The sequence below is a fragment of the Motacilla alba genome, chromosome 3 (assembly GCF_015832195.1).
Source record: "Motacilla alba alba isolate MOTALB_02 chromosome 3, Motacilla_alba_V1.0_pri, whole genome shotgun sequence".
Lineage (NCBI taxonomy): Eukaryota > Metazoa > Chordata > Aves > Passeriformes > Motacillidae > Motacilla > Motacilla alba.
This window is the reverse complement of record NC_052018.1, coordinates 28,463,948-28,481,087: the sequence shown is the minus strand read 5'-3', so window position 1 is coordinate 28,481,087 and position 17,140 is coordinate 28,463,948. Positions and strand designations below refer to the sequence as shown.

The 17,140-nt window shown below is 37.8% G+C and overlaps 1 long non-coding RNA gene across 2 annotated transcripts in view; it reads left to right on the top strand.

Moving 5' to 3' along the window:
* The window catches only part of LOC119699535, a 61,073-nt gene extending 45,896 nt beyond the window's left edge, over positions 1–15,177 (top strand). Inside the window, exons 4-7 of one of the 2 annotated variants that reach the window (XR_005256461.1) lie at positions 12,494–12,618; positions 13,955–14,098; positions 14,401–14,537; positions 14,801–15,177. This is a non-coding gene — a long non-coding RNA (uncharacterized LOC119699535). Of the gene's footprint in view, positions 1–12,493; positions 12,619–13,954; positions 14,099–14,400; positions 14,761–14,800 lie in introns of those variants that run through there. The other variant, XR_005256460.1, reaches the window with a different exon arrangement.
* Positions 15,178–17,140: the final 1,963 nt, after the last annotated feature.

Here is a 17,140-nt window from a genome sequence, read left to right as displayed (position 1 = left end):
GACTGACGCTTCAGAAGGACAGTTAACTAAGCTGGTTTAAAATTATGATGAAGCACACTGAATTTATCCTACATATGAGAAGTGTTGAGCATTTCTACTCTTTCATAGCTCTTCAAGCAGGACGTTGCAGATAAATGTGAAAATCCTGAAAAATTTTAAGTGACAGTTTTCCATTTCTGCTTTGGATTTCTCTAGGGCCTGAACAAAATTGCTAAAGAATGAATCTATGCTAAATAAAATATTTTATTTTACTTAAAAATATCTAACCAATTTACAGAAAAGCTGAATTTGCATGTGTAGATTACTCTCTTTCATAGAAGAGATTAGGAGCATTATTTCAAAGATGAGAATTTTTTTCTCTTTTTCTTTTTTCCTTTTTGGTACTTGACTTTTTTTCTTTTTTTTTTTTTTAATCAGGAAGAGAATATTAAAATTTATGAATACTGAGTGGACAGCCTAGGTAGTTCATGTGTGGATAAGTTTATTTGGGCAGTGTTTCCTAAAAGTGACATTTATAGCCATCAGCACTTAGATTCCACTTTTCAAGCCAAACTGAGTGTCAGTAATTGATGTACCATGCTGCCATGTAGTAGTTCATAAAGCAGAGCTGGCTAAAAAGCAGCATTACACTTTCCAGAATTTTTTAAGGGTTTTTGTTCTGAATCAGCCCAAAGTGAACAAATAAGAAAAAATTCTAGAATTTCCTGTGAGCTGGAAGCTTCCCAAATTTTGCAGCTGCTCAGAGAAATGAGCACTGAGCTGTGATGCTGGCAAAAATGCAAAACCTGTCAAACTGCATGCACTGAGTGTAAGATGCACAGTGTTGAGCCCCTTCTCATAATTGCCTCATGTATTTCTAGCGTTGTACCTTGGCCTTTTTCCTTTTTCAGGGTTTCACATGCCAGACAGTTTGTTGGTGGTGTGTTAATGTGGTAACCAGCTGGTCCTTGCACACGGGTCAAGGGATAGACAAGAAACCAGGGCTTTGCACAACAGCTGGGGCAGTGCTTTTCAGGGAAAGGTCTATGCTGAAAAGATCCCTGTAGAAGACATATTACTTCGTTGCCATGTGTCTTTTAAAAACCTCTCTTATCATGTAACCCCATGTGGCTCTCCAGTTGCGCTGCATCACCTGCTCTTCTGATTGATTTCTCAGCAAAGAACTTGATACAGCATATCCTCACAAGCTAAGGAAAATGAAATTTAACCAGCTAAAAATACGTGTTTACCTGAGGGGGTGAGGGAGGTCTCCATTTTGAGTTATTCTCAAGTGTTGCACTAAACTTTAAACTGAAGGTGGGGGATAGTTTCTGGGCCTGAGGTATTCTCACTGTAATACAGCAATAAATTAATATTTTCTGGTCAATTTTCTATTTCAATTTTCTATTTCCTTAGAAAACATATTAATATCTGCACTGCTGAAATTTAAATAGATTCAAAAGAAGAAGATGCTAATAGTGTCAGTGATACATGTAGGAAGATGTCAATCTGTCCTGTGGAAGAATCAGTATTGTTCTGAGATTTTGGAACCACAGGGAAAAGACAAGCAGCATCCAAAAGACAGTACAATCTCACATATATAATTTATACACATATTGATCATACAACAAAAATTAATTATATTATTTATAGTTTTTACCTGAATAAGTATTTAGAAAGCCATCTTTTGAAGCATTTTTATCAAGAAAATATACTGGCTAGGGAAACTAAAATTTAGGAACTGTGAGCCACAAAACGAGAACCATGACCTAAAAACCACAGTGAACTTATTAATGTAAAAGAAATGGAGTGGAAGTCAAGCCTGGCTTCATGGGAAAAGAAGGAGGAGGAAAACACAATGAAACACATCATACAGACAGCCTGAGGTAGCCTGGTGGGGTGATCTGAATGAAAGGGAAGAAAAAATTTAGCTTGATACAAAGGGCAGAGGAAGCACAGAAGGAACTAAGGGAAAGAAAGAACAACAAAAGGCATGAAAGCACTTTATTCTGTTAAACCGTGGTTTATAGATTTTCCTAAAAGCTAGTATCAGTGGCAGAGAAGAAAATACATAGTAGTCAACTGGCAAATTAAAACATGTAAGAGTCACAAATTTAATTTCTGTATTGCTCAATTTTTCTCTTCTATCATACACATTTTAAGACAAGGTGTTTTTAAAATCCAGTGGGAAAATTAAATCCACTCAAGATGTCTGCCCACCCCTTCTGATAGTGGAGGAAACACTAGGAGAGACTGTAAGATGAAATCAGAATTTATGGAAAAATCACAATAACTACAGCAATAATAATGAAAGAGAGTGTTTCACCCAAAAAAGAGTATTCACCACTCAACAAAGAAAAACATTTCCCAAAGACAACTCCAGGTGTGGTTTTCCCAGACAAAGGTGAAATAGCCACTGTCTTCTGGCTAAGCCATGTTGTATATAGGAACATAGAGGCAGTAAGACAGGGAGGCTGATGGTTTAACTTTCCTCCCCCAACCTCCAGCCCAAACACAATGGAAATACAGGGACAAGACAAAACTTGGTGGGACCTGACAGGGCTCTGAAGCAGGTCAGGGGAACCTTTTCTGGGCCTGACTTTACAGGAGTGGGACTGGAGCGCTTGACAGTTCTACTGCAGTTTGGTCACCATCTGCAGCTCTGCTGTGGTCACCACAGCTGCAGCTTGGGGTCCACATGGTTTGGCTGGGCTCTGCTCCTTGCCCACTCTCTTTTCTTTTTCCTCAGAGCAGCATCTTGGGCTTGCCGGCACTGTCTTTTAGCACCAAAGCTGGAAAGCTGCAGCTCAGAGGAACGGGAAAGGGACTGTCGAGGCAGAGAGGGGCTAGCTTTGACCCTGAAACCTGAACACTCCATCCCTTGAACCCTGAAAGACAGTGACCCTTCTGCTTCCAGCTCCATCAAGGTCATTCTTATACCTTTCAACTTTATACACACACATGTATATATATATATATATATATATATATGCCACAAGCACAGGTGTTGTTTCAACAGTCACTGGCAATTCACCCAAGATGTTTGTTGAATTTGTTTAGTCCATCACTGGTGTAACTGGAGCAGTCCATACTCATTGACCATGGTATTTAGGACATAAAATTGCAGCGTTATTTAGGAACCAATATTACATATGCAATTAAACATTTCAGGCTGTTCTCAACCAAAAATAAAATTCCTGTGAGTTATGCATCTTGCTTCCCTGTCCCTCTGTATTCCCACCAAGTACACTCCAGTCTTTGAGTAAAAACAGTGCCATGGATGGGTTTGCCCTTGCTTGAGCCAAGACTAATCTTAACTGTCATCCCAACACTCTTCTAATCTGCACCATGGGGACTTAATCTCCTTCATTGGTATGGAAGGGTTTTGATTGGGCAGGTCCAGCTTGATTGGTAGAGCCTCTAGTGTTAACCAAGCAGGTGGCCTTCAGTCCCAATGTCTGATCCCACCACACATTGCTTTCAATGTACTTTTTAACAGTTCATTGCACCATTCCACTTTCCCAGTGCCTGGTGAATATGATTGGAATATGATACACTCACTCAATACTGTGCTCTCTGGACCAGATATCTATGAGTCTGTTTTTGAAATTAGTCACATTGTCTGACTGTGGGGGTTTTTTTTGAGTGCTGGATTTGCTTTACAAGGCCCAGGCCGGTGTTAGAGGCAGTGGTGTGAGGCACAGGGTATGTCTCCAGCCATCCCATAGTTGTCTCCACCATTGTCATCACGTAACGCTTGCCTTGGTAGGTTTGCAGGACTGTGATGTAATCAGTCTGGCAGGCCTTCCCATACTTGTGTTTTGATCATTGTCCCCATATCAAAGGGGCTTCACCCACATGTTTGATCACAACACAAGTTTCACAAATATGAATAATCTGGGAGACAGAATTCATGGTCAAATCATCCCTCAGTCATGAGCCCATCTGTGTATTGCATCTCTTCCCTGATGACCTGAGGCATCATGGGCCCACTGAGCCAGAAATAGCTCACCCCTGTGTTTCCAGTCCAGATCCACCTGAGCCACTTTTATCTTGGCAGGTTGGTCCACCTGTCCATTATTGCAATGCTCTTCAGGAGCCCAACTCTTGGGCAGTGTACATGTGCATCTACATGATGCACTTTTATAGTCAACTTCTCTATCCAGGCAGTGATGTCTTGCCACAATTCAAGAGCCCAGATGGCTTTTTCCTCTGTGCTGCCAAGTGGCCTTTTTCCATTGGTCTAGCCAAATCCAGAGAGCATTTGCTACCATCCATGAGTCAGTGTAGAGGTAGAGTGTTGGCCATTTTTCTTATTCAGTGATATCTAAAGCCAGCTGGATGTCTTTCCATCTGTGACCTACTGGATTCACCTTGTGTCCCAATAGCTTCTGAGACTCGCCACGTAGGACTCCATACAGCAGCTTTTAATTCTTTATTTGTTTCTATGATATGGCAGGAACCGTCAGTGAAGAGAGCGTGTTACTTTTCATTTTCAAACGTCTGATTATATGGGTCTTTTCAGCACGTGTCACTTGCTCCTCATCCTCTTCTGATGGTAGTACAAAATTCTCACCTGCAAGTCAATTTGTGATGATCTCCAAGAACCCTGGGTGACTGGGAATCCCCATTTATGCTCACTGTGTGATCAGAAGGATCCACTTTCTCCACAGGTCATGATGGCATGATGTGTATAAATGACTTTCCCCTGGCAGTCGAGATGCTAGGAGAAGCTTTGCTTTCATGCCAAGCACTTCTGAAGCAGCTCAAATTCCTTCATAAGGTGATAAGAACTCCTTCTTAGTTGGGGTTTAACAGGGCTCATATCCTTTGTATCCCAAACTCCACTACCCCAGTGGCTGTCCTCAAGTCTCCCTGGGTACTTCTTGCTAGAGGCCCTTCCTTGGAAAGGAGCCCTTCTTCCCCTTCTCCTATGCAGAGTACCTTCCATCACATCATGTTCTGACTCTCCCAGGGGCTACTTCATGGGCAATCTCCTGTTTAATTTGTTCAAAAGTTTGTTGTTTTTTGGGACCCCACTTGAAATAATTTCTCTTCTGTTCTCATAGGTAGAGAAGGCTTACAATCTGTCTGTTCTCTTTCTCCTAAACCCCGTGGTACCTAGGAAAGCTTGTTTCCTTCTTGTGGTTGGTGGGAACATAGCTGTTATTTTGTGTTATCTTGTGAACCACATTCACTGGAATCTGATGACATCCACCTTGTCTTTTTTTTTTTTTTTTTTTTTTATGATGGAATAGCTTTCAGGAGGATCTGGATTATCTTCTGTATTTTCTCAAAAAAAGTATTTCCTTCCTCTGCTGCGTTCCCCCATACAATGATGTCGTCTACATAATGAAAGTGTTCCAGAGCCCCATCTTTTCCCAGTGCAGTCTGGAACAGTCCATGGCAAATAGTGGGGCTGTGTTTCCATCCTTGGGGCAGTCGGTTCCAGGTGTAAAGCACCCCACCCCTGCTCCAGATAAAGTCAAACTGTAGCTGTCATTCTGCTGATAATGGGGAAGAATGAATTTTCAATGTCCATGGTGTCAAAGTCCAAGACTTTGCTGTCTTGGACTCTGGTTCATACTGAGGCCCTAGCATGCCCAGCACAGTAGCACTCAGTGATGGTGTTACTTCATTCAGGCCACAATAGTCCACTGTCAATCTCCACTCTCCAATGGACTTAGGCACTGGCCATATCAGACTACAAAGGGTGAACAAGTCTTGCTGGCCACTCCTATGTCCATATAACCATGACAAACTTCAGCCATTGAATATTTTTTAATACATCTAACTTGAACTTTTCTGTTCTGATGTCATATTTTTAAAAAATATATGCAATAACTAGTCCCATTTCTGGTATGCCAGACTGAAACTCCCACCTTTCAAAATGCAATCTTGCACCTTTAATGTCCTTAATGCCTCCCTTATTGTCCATTCATCACAGTCTAGACAGAAAGTTTTGGATGAAAGTAGTTTGATAGTAGACTGACACAATACCTCCACTTAAATATTTATTTTTTCATATCAAATGTGGCCTAGGTTTTACAATCTATTGTTAAAATTAAAAAATGTTATTCCAGAAAGATTTATTAGAGTAACCTCAGAAAATTTTTTGTTGTAAGTCTGGGATAGACCATGGTGCTCTTAAATGGCACAGAGACAAAATGCGTACTCAAAGAAATCAGTAATCTTGTCCTGTTGTTCAGCTATCTGACTTGAACTTGTTTCTAATAGGAAATATTTTTTTCCTGCTTTAAAATATTTTATTAACTTCTGAGTGCTTGCCACAAAATCCCTATAATTCCCTGGTTTTTGGTTGTTTTTTTTTTTTTTTTTTGAGGTAGCAAAAAAATATCCATGAAGTTAAATGACCTAAAGAATAACAACAAGGCATCTGAGAGGCATCCGTAATTTCCAAGTCAGTTGTACACAATTTAAAATTGTCAGATTTTATCAGCAGCTCAAATCAGCCCAACAGATACTGGATGCCCAGAATAGTCAAACATACACAACAGACACTTTCTAAAATTATTCAAAGCTGTCAAACTGTTTGCGTAATCAGAAATAAGATTTTGGCATTGCCTTATGGATCTTTATTCTGAAATACAGAGTCTAAGTCCACTTGTTAAAGATTCAGATCATTATAAATATAAGACCCTAGTTAAAATTGCAATCATTAGTTTTATGCTCATGCCTATTGTGCCTTGTAGCTTTGATCTTCATTTACTGTTTTGATTTTGGACAAACCATCAGTCTTTGGGGTTGAAGGTACACTAAAAACTGATAGACTTCTTTCACTTGCAGCTCCTTTAGACTTCTGTAGTGATCATGAGGATATTGGCAATCTGTTACCACTATATTTTCTGTATATCTGCTTTTGATCAGTACTTAAATGTGTCTTTGGTAAATGGAATTAGCTACTAAAAACAGTTTAAAATAATCCATATGAAAAAAACCAAACAAACAAGCAAACCCAAACACAAGACAAAAAACTAAACCCCAACAACAACAAATCCTCTGAACAAGAACAATGGGATTTATCCTCAAGAATTCTTATGTCTACATTCATGAGGTAATCTTCACCTCTGTTTGGTTCTTCCCATTGTTCCTGTTTTGGGAAGATATTATTAAAAGTAGGTAGGTTTTTTGATGCTTATTATAGTTTCAAAAAATATCAACAAAATCCTGTTTCTTTTTACATAAGAAGAATCAAACATCTGGAGACTATTTCTTTGCTCAGATTCCAAGACATGTTCTTGCCAGCACTCATCCCAAAGGTCTTTTCTCAGGATATTATTCAAATCCACATGTGTTTATATCCAGCCTATCTATCAATGTGTGTGCTTTGTTCTTATGTCATTATTTTTACCAACAGGAACATTTCCAGCAGATAGCATTCAGCATTTCAAAGCGAACCATGGTTTCCACAAGCTTTCCCCCTGGTTCTAGCCTCAGTGACAGGCAGTCAGTACCCTCACCAGTTTCAATATATATAAAACCCAGCTTCAAGCATCAAAGAAAGAAAATACACTTATATAAGCAGGTTACTTTCTATGATGAAAATATTAGCAACAACATACGATAAAAGGTCATATATTTAGTAGAACAAGAGGGATAATGTCAAAATAAATAATTGCAGTCTTCTAGTCTAAGAGATACAGTCAAACTTCAGGTAATTGCAGTCAGTTGAGAGACAAATTACAACCATTTCCTGAAAACACAAATTTTCTTGCACAGATAAGAAACTATAGGAAGAGGAAATGCAGAGTTTTCTTTCTGAAAACGGGCTTCAGAAACAGTTGAAATATAAACTCCTTATCAATTTTACTTAGAAACAAATTATTAGGGTGGAGCATGGCTAGAAACCCATAAAAAGAACAGAGATGTTTTATGAAGTCCAGTTAGTAAACAGCTGTTAATCAGCTGTCCCTACAGGAGCAATCTAAGCCTATTTCTCAATTCAGTCTGTCTTCTAGTGAGATATTTTTCTGAACAGTGTTGAACAACCTTTTCCTAAATCAGGTTCAACACTGTTATAGCAACCTATAAAGTAGCAAGAAATGACAGGAAGGGAATGATCCTCTCAATAGCATACGAATTCATAAATATCTGCTCCTTTAATCTGGTGTTTTAGACGATGCAACTTTCAAGTGGAATGTTTAATTCTAGTGCCTAGGTCTAAGATATATATATTAAATAAATTCTGAACATAGTATGGCCACCAGCATCCGACAGATGTCTTCGTTGTGGCTTTTCTTTCTTTAGATTTCTTAATTACTGACATAAAATCATAATATGAAAAATAATAAATTTTAAAGGAAATAATGATAACAATAACAATAATAGTAATAATTGCAATAATAATCTACCCTACAACAACAGCAACAATAACCCCAGACTAACTCCTTCACCACCAAAAATTATTGGTATTTTAAGTCTCTATCTGATACCTTATCCTCTTTTATTTTGTTCAACAGTGCATACATGGTAACACAACCCAAAGACCCTAACAGTAGTAATGCACTCAAGAAGACCATCATAATCCTAATGTGGTCTGTATAAATGGAACTTGATCCAAAGTTGCTCTATAAGAAATTGCTGTTCCTCTGGCCTTAACTCTGCCTAGTGAAGACTATCAGCCAAGGAGCAAGGAACAGCCAGAATCAAGCTCTTAATTGAGATCTAAACCACTGGAGAACAGAAGTAACTGAAGCTTCAATGTCAAACAACTCTAATTGGGAAAAAAAATGTTATTTTCTTGATTAATTGGAAACCAATTCCTCTTGATGCAATGTCCTTGAATCTTTTTTCTGTACAGGTATAAATATGTAGGGTGAAAAAGACCATATACACCAGAACTGTTCATTAATTGCAGCTTACAATCAAAGGAGAAATTGGAGAAAGCACTGCCTTTGAGAGGGAACTAAACAGAACAAATGCATTTTCCTACCTAATTTTCTTTTGAGACTCGCCAGTAGTACATCTGGCATACAGTGACATCTCTGTAAGACTCAGAAGATTTCTTGGTCTTTCTGTTTACTTCAGAAGAGTGTCTAAAAGTAGCTCCAGTCCTTTTTCTTGCAACAGGTGAACTGTTTATTTTGCTAGTGATGGGAGTCATTGAAAAATGTCATTGTTATACCATGAATTTGAACTGTAAAGGTCCTTCCTGCAGAAAACAGGAAATTTATGCTTTTGACTAGAAGGGGGAAATTTATGCTTTTGACTAGAAGGGGGAACAAAGAAGGATTCAAATGGTCCTAGAGGCAAACTCAGAGATTCAGAAGTCAAAGAGAAGGCTGTGCCTGGAGATGGGTACATTTTGAAATGCACCTGTCTGTGCATACAGGTATGTGAGGATTCGCAGATGCTTAAACACACTAGTTTCTTTTGCATGTCTAGTAATAACAAATGACTTTGTGTCAGTGAAAGAGAATTTTATAATTTCTATCCTCAATGACCTATTCTTTGTCCTGCACATGTGCCACATACACAATTCTATTGTTTCACAGTGCTGGAGGAAAATGCATTCGTTATTATTAGTTATTATGTTCAGTCTTTTATGTCAAATCACAGATATTAACCTAACATTATTAATTTAATCATTGCAGGTTTTACCTTATTTTGACCACACTCTTAATCTGTGTTCAAAATACACCCGCATTGCTCAGACTTCACTAAGGTGAACGTGTTTTCCAGGATCGTAATCTGATGGTGGTACCTGCTTTTACAATAAAAATGTGGACACAGTGAGATACAGAACAAAGAAGACATGCAGGCAAAGGAAAATAATAGAGGAAAATTAAGAAACCATGCCAAGGTTCTTCAAATTATAACACACAGAGTTAAGAAATGCCTTGAGACATTCTCAAGAAATAGCAAACATATTTCATTTTATTTCACATTAGTGAGGGAGACCAAGCCTGGAAGAAGAACACACACATTTTGTCAGACAAGCACATCTAATATCTTGACTAAGAACATAAACAAATTTTTCACCATTTAGCAGTTGCTGCTAGACATATAGTAGACACAGTCTCTGTGGTTTAAAGACTTTTTTTTACATTAATTGTCTTTAAACAGAATTTTTCCCTCCTATCAACTTTCCTTTACAAGTAATTCTATTTGTATTTCTAGGAACCTAGAAGAGGTTATACCATTTTGTATTTTGCAGTAGGTGTTAAAGACTTTGCAACAATCTCTTTTGTTATTAACACATTGCATAAAGCCTTGAAAAATATAATGAGCATCTGCTTGTTAATTCTGTAGAGTCAATGGCAAACTGAACATCTAGAAAAATATAACCTGAACTGAAAGAAAATCAGTATGTGAGCTGTGATGGGCCATGATCAAGAGGAATTAAGGTAGTCTGTGACTGACCCCCATCACAGAAAAAGTTAAGATATAAAGTCTTCCTTATGATTCATATGATAATACAAAAAATGTGTTCAATTTTACACACACATTTTCTATTTTCTAAAATAAAAAACCCCATAGAAATCCTCCCAAGCCAAGAAAATAAAATACAGTGCAATGAGCTATGAAATGGCTTTTGCAGATGAAAGAAAATTTTGCTAAAAATGGTGTTTAGAAATCCAGACTTTAATTTATTGTTTCCCATCCAAACACAGGGTTTGGACAGATGCGTTGAGGCAGAATTAAGTTTGGTATTTGAAGAAGATAAACATCTTGCGTATAGTAGTAAGAAAGAAGTTAACAGATAAGAAAATTCTGTTACTGTGGAGGGAATGAGATGTCCTAAAATGGTCCTTATAACAACTAAATTATTATATATATTTACTAGGTGAACCTTTAAAGTCATAAATGATCATGTGTCTTAGCCATGGTCACTTCCTATGAAACAAAATAAAACTAAAACCAAAAGAGAAATCCAGAATTTTTATGTTGCAGATAACACCTTATGTGAGAAAAAGGTTAATAATATGCATGGGGAGGTAGAATAAGCTGTTATCAGCAGTTGTTCATGAATAAAACCTGTATAACATGAAATGTTTATCTTAAGCCAGAGGAAGAGATGACTATAATATAAAAAATATGGGGATTTTTATTTCCTTTTAAATAATCTGTTTAGACATTTGTGGAAAGTCCACAAGAGTGTGTGTTTTAAGATACCTTGTAGTCAGTAATATATAAGTCAGCCTAATATACAAAGCTGTTCATAGATTTTTTTATTTAAATGATCTTTTGCTTGAAAGTGCAGCTTTTCTCCTTATTTTTAAGGCAAATAACAAAACCTGGAACACTGATACAAAATATGAGAATTTTGGATAGTTTTCACAAACAAGAACTGAACACCTATCCCCTAATTCTATTAAATATTTCCCTCAGCCTATTTGGTTTTCAGAATTTTTTTTCTTTTAGCACTGGAAAAATAGCAAGGTCCTGTGGAATTTTTGATAGATCTGATTTCTTTAGTCTTCTCTTTGAGTGGATCTTTCTGAACATAATGTAGTAGATTACGATTTTAAATCTCAAAGGCAAGTATAGGGAGCTTCTACATAAATAAAATTGAACTAAGAATTTTATAGTTTTGATATAAAGACGTCTGAAAGTCTCTGAAGTCTTTACAAGAGCTATATTTAATTCAGGCACTGAGTGCTTATTTGAATGTTTAAAAAGAGGTTATAAATAAGCTTAAGTAGTTTAGTGGAATACATTTCTCTTAAAAATTATTTTTAAAAAGTGTTTTATTGACTTCAGTAAGTGTGAAATGATTGAAGCTATAATGAACAGTTTTTGCTTGAGCATACAAGGACCCTAGGTATTTATAAATGACAGACCTACAGAATACCTATGAATGAAAATGACCCCAGGTAACTGAACACTGCTTTTGCAGCAGATATATACTCAGCCAAATAATGAAATGAAACCCACAGAGGACTCTTAAGATATTTGACATGAAGTAATTTATGATTACTGGTGGAGTAAAGAAAGTGACATTCAGATTTCCTACAGATCTGTTACTGGCTACAACAAAACTTGTATCTAAAGCAAGGCAATAGAAGGCTATCTTTAATGTATAACATATAATATGTTATACCAGGACAATATGGTGTGTTAAATTAGGTATGTACAGCAATGAGAGTATTAGGCTGTCTACTAAGTTCATAAGTTTATTTGACACAGATTGTGGTACCATATAGCACAAACCTTTTTTTCTACTATAAATATTCAGACACACTGATAAGTAGTCATGACTCATTCATGTGACCTGACATCAGATGGATTGTTTTTCAGAGACTGTATTATATATGTGTGCTCAACCTGTCAGCCTGCTAGGCAGAATCACTACCATGAGAATGATTACATTTTCTTTTTAATAACTCAGCATTGTAACATTGTCCAAAGGCAGAAAAAATTCTCTTCTCTCCCAAAAAATAACTCTGAACACAATATAAAAACTAAAAAGCCTTCCCTTTAGGCTTCACCTACCTAGATTTCTCTACTCTTTTCCCATTATGAGAATTCTTTCATACTTTCTCTTTTTTAGACTGAACATAGTGCTGATTGTCACTCTCACTGAACTCCTCGCTGTGACTGTGCAGCAGCAGAGATCGCAGGCAGTGATCTCAGCTAAATGAAGACCAATGCCCAGATTCAGGCTACACAACTCAGGTCAGTACACTGGCAGAAGACCTACAAGTTGAAAGTCTTTGAGCCCACAGAGAACTGCAGAGAATTCCCTGAGTATCAAATAATTGTGTACAGCTGGATCAAGGACACAGCCATAATGAGACAATTCAGCCACTGAGTGTTCTACACTTAAACACTTCTTTCTTTTTTTTTCTTTTTTTTTTTTTCTTTTGCCTTTTTTTTTTTTTTTTAAGCTATTCAATACCCCAGTGTTGGGGCTGCCAAAATCTCAGATTTTTTTTCTCAATATTATATAAGTGCATGATGCAGAATGTGCCATGCACAGTAACATATGGCCTTTCTAATATAAAAGCTGCTGCTGCTCCTTTCAGCTACTTCCAGGGACCTCTTTTTGCTCACTGCTCCAGAGCCTAGCTGTTCAGAGACTGGACAATGGCAAATGATTCTGGGGTCCTTCTAATCTCAGTATTCAGTCACCAGATCACTTCTGTGCTGGCCTCCGCTTGGGCTTCTTTGTTTAGGCAGTACAACAAGTAGAAAATGAAGCAAAATCAGGTGAAAACAATCCAACCCGCTTCCTGCTGACCAGGCAGCCACCCATTACAGAATAGGCTCAGAGGAGTTCAAGTCATCTAGTGCTCTCCATATATATTAGACAGGGTTATTTTTATTGTGCTTATTTATTATTAACCTTCCACCTGGCATTTATAGGACATTTATGCTCTCTAAGTGGCTGCACTTGCTAATCAGCTATTACAGCTGCCAGGATGCTGCAATAGCAGGCACCTTCTGCCAGGGTAGGTGATGGGGTGGCAGGCAGTGACAGCAGCGCAGGGGACACATGAGGGAAGGAAGTCTGCAGTGATCATTTAGTTCAGCCAAGAGTCCAGAACATCAGATAGATCCATAGTAATGAGGCAAGTCCAACATCAAGCTAAAAAGTCACAAAGTCACCTGCGGCCTGGGCTCTGGGTCAGAGTCAAGGAAGCACAGGACTGGGATACTAGAGAAATATCAAGGGTGAAAGACTAAGGTTAAAAGCCTCTCCCAGGTGCAGTGGGTTAAGTCACTGCTGGGATTTCTCACAGCCAGAGAGAAGCATCATCAAAGTTTTCACTGAGTTCAAGCCGCTAAACCCTGGGGGCTGTAGGAAACACACTCAGAGCCCTGAAAACATTTAATGCTTTCAAGAACTGGATATAAGAGAGCATTAAAGCAGATCAGATATAAGTAGGTCAACCATGCTTGGCTCCTTTTTGCTAGCTGTACATGTGCCTTGTATTTGGCAGGCCACTGAGCTGCAGCCTCCCTCTTTCCTTTTGACTCCACTAACAGCTAAACTTAAACTTGTTTGCAGGCTCACAGTGGTGTTCTTTACACATACTGCTGTCATTGCTGATAAGTCACTTAAGACTCGCATCCACCACCTGTAAACGTGTTGTTTTCTTTTTTCAATGACAAAATGTAAGTCAGTGCTTCTTCAGAAAACAGGAATAGACAGGTAAGTGAAAGGAATGGGTATATCCATGTGCATGCATGTTTGTGGCTATGTGGGCATCTGTTTCCAATTACTTTAAACTCCCCAGTAAATTCTTCTGTCTGAGGAAGTGGACTTTCATAAGAGCGTAAGCTGTGTTGGTACCACTAAGTTATTGTGCTGACATAACAATCTTTGTCATATACACAATTTTACAAATTATAATTAATGGTAGTACTTATTCTTAATTTTGAAGTTATTTGGTATATGTTTTTAACTCTTTCAGAAGAATTCTCTCACTTTCCTTTCTTTTTTATTTTTGGAAGGAAACAAAGAACTACCTTATACTGGATTTCCGTAGACTTCTCCAGAGTCCGTGGGGTTTTCACCTCCGTGAGGTCACCTGTTACCTGTTGCAATGCAGGGAGGCAGCAAGGGCAATGTCTGATGATATGAGCTCATGGTAAAAGAGGCATGTGGAACTGGGTGTGGAGCCTTTCCATTCTGAGGAGGCTGTAGTTTGATCTTAAGGCTCCTCCCATGGGACACCTGATAAAACCCCACAGCCCCGGGTCTGCTCCCTCTCTGCTCTCGGATCTCTGGGCTTTGCTTGGGCTCCTGGGCCTCTGCCTCCTGCCCCCGGTGCAGGGTGTGGGAGGGGAAATAAAATGGACTCTCGCGCTAAACTGTGAAGAGATTTGTCTTATCTGTTTCCTCTGCCATCAGGTGGTGGCCTCCCTTGGACACGATCGCCACTGTAGCCACACGCTGCTACACCTGGGTAGTGAAGATTTGCCTGTTCCCTCTTCAGCTTCTGATTACATTCCCATATTTAATTTCTTATCAAGGCTGGACGCAAACCCATGATGGAAGAAGAAAAAAGACTAAGTGTAGACAGGATATATTTCTACATCCACAGAACTGAGCAAAGCATCATGGAGTAACAGTCCACAGTAATCTGAAGAAACTGATGTATATTTTGTTTCTACGTTCCCTTAGATACCAGAATTAAGAGTTGTAATACTCTCCTTTGTTTATACCTTGCTTACTTCTTCATTCAGATTGTATTGTGAAATTTAAATGAATCTAAGACACTTAATGCTCATTTATAACTCAAGTAAAGGTCATAAACTCTGAACTTTTCTTTGGTTTGGGCTTTTCTTTTTTTTTTTTTTACCCTCTTATGTTTGGATATATAAAAGAATGAGTGGAATCTTTTATAAATATTGACATAAAATAGAGGGGGGGATGCACAGATACTGTTTCATAAATTAGTTTCAAGGTAGCCAAATAAATGAGGAAGAATATCTCAGAGGAAAACCTGAGCAAAATAACTTATTCTATAAGAAGATGTAATCAAATTATCAATGGAAATTGGGAGCATCTCTTTAGATAGGGATGAGATTGGAGAACAGAAGAGAAATTTCAAATGCATGGATTAGAAAAGATACTAAGGCCTAGAACTATACTAAAGTTTGTGGACTGATAGAAGTTGACATAAGACAGAAAAAATAACAATTTTTGAGGGTATCTCATTCAAGATGATCTTCTAAAACAAATGTTGGGGAGAAGCTGAGAAAAGAAAGGGTGAATCTGAAAACTAAATCTCTCTTTACATCTGTGTGCAGTAAAGACAGAAACTGGAACTCAGGCAAAAATCATATCTTCATCAGTGTTTTTGATCTTCTTGAGGACATAGCAATGATTTACAGTGTTTGCTTTGCCAAGGGTTCTCCCAATATGTAAAATCAAGATGTTGCTATCTTAAAAGGGCCCATTTGAGCAACATGTCTTATTTTACAGGACATAAGGCTGTGAGATAAAGTGAACTAAATCATTATGAATCAGAAATTCTACTATGTTTTTGCACTTAACATCTTATCTACTCTTAGCAATCACACAACATTCCATTTTAAAAATAGGATGTTTCTCTACCACTATGCTAATTATCCTTTATTCTTAAAGTACCTCGAATAACATACTTGGCTTAATTTTTGTTCCTTGTGTAATCTTCTAAGCTAAAATTCTTAAGAATAAATACATCTATAACCATACATTAACCTGACAATTTTAAAGAGCAAGATCTACTACACAGAGGAGCCTCTGGGCTAAAATAAGGGCAGCTTCTGATCATAGAGATCCTGAAATATTACAAACACTATTAAAGGGGAACTGCAATCTAATTTACACGCTCTATAATTGAAGTGCAGTTATGTATCAGTGGATAAATGAAACTTAAAAAAATAATCAAGCAAACGCTAAGTGAGAAAAAAAATCCATTTGTGTTGCTTGGAAGTGTAAAATTCTGATGATAATGGCTTGTGTTACAGAAGGTTTAAGATGTCAGGATGAGAAGAACCTGTTGCCTGCAAACATGCCCTTGGATAGCTTATTTTCCCAAGATGACAGAGTTTGAATCTCTAGAGACTGAATTTTTAAGTTAAATATTTACTCTGTGTGCTCCTTTCTTTACTACTGCTGACATTGGATAACATGGTACATTAACAATTCCCATGGCAGCAGCAAGAGTTTTTGGACACAAGGATGAAATTTACTGTACTAAACCTAAAAATGCCTCTCAATAGTGTTGCTTTTTAAGAAGGAATGGTTAGGTGTAAAAAAACTGATTGAAAGGGAATCACTGTTATCTTTCATGTTCCTGTGTACACTACAAATTACATATGTAATATAGTACTACAAACATCTCCCAAGTGAAGAGAAAAAAAAAAAAAAAGGAATACTGTGGAGGACTTCATTTGATCTCACAAACACAAACTATAGCCATCATCTAGAGCACAGGAAAAAAGTTCAAATGGAGTTTAGCAGATACCAGAATAGTTTGTCAGGACACAGGCAATTGGATGTTTAGAGAATTTTCCCAAGAGCTAAAGTAGGTTTGGACAAAAAAAACCCTTTCTATGTCTTTTACGAAGAAATTTCATTCACTAATACAATGTTTACTTACAAGGGAAATAAACCAAGCTTGTGGCTAGCAGCTATAAGGATACTCAAGTGAAAGCAATCCTTCTTTCCTAAAAATTCCCTTTGACATTGATTGGACATGGC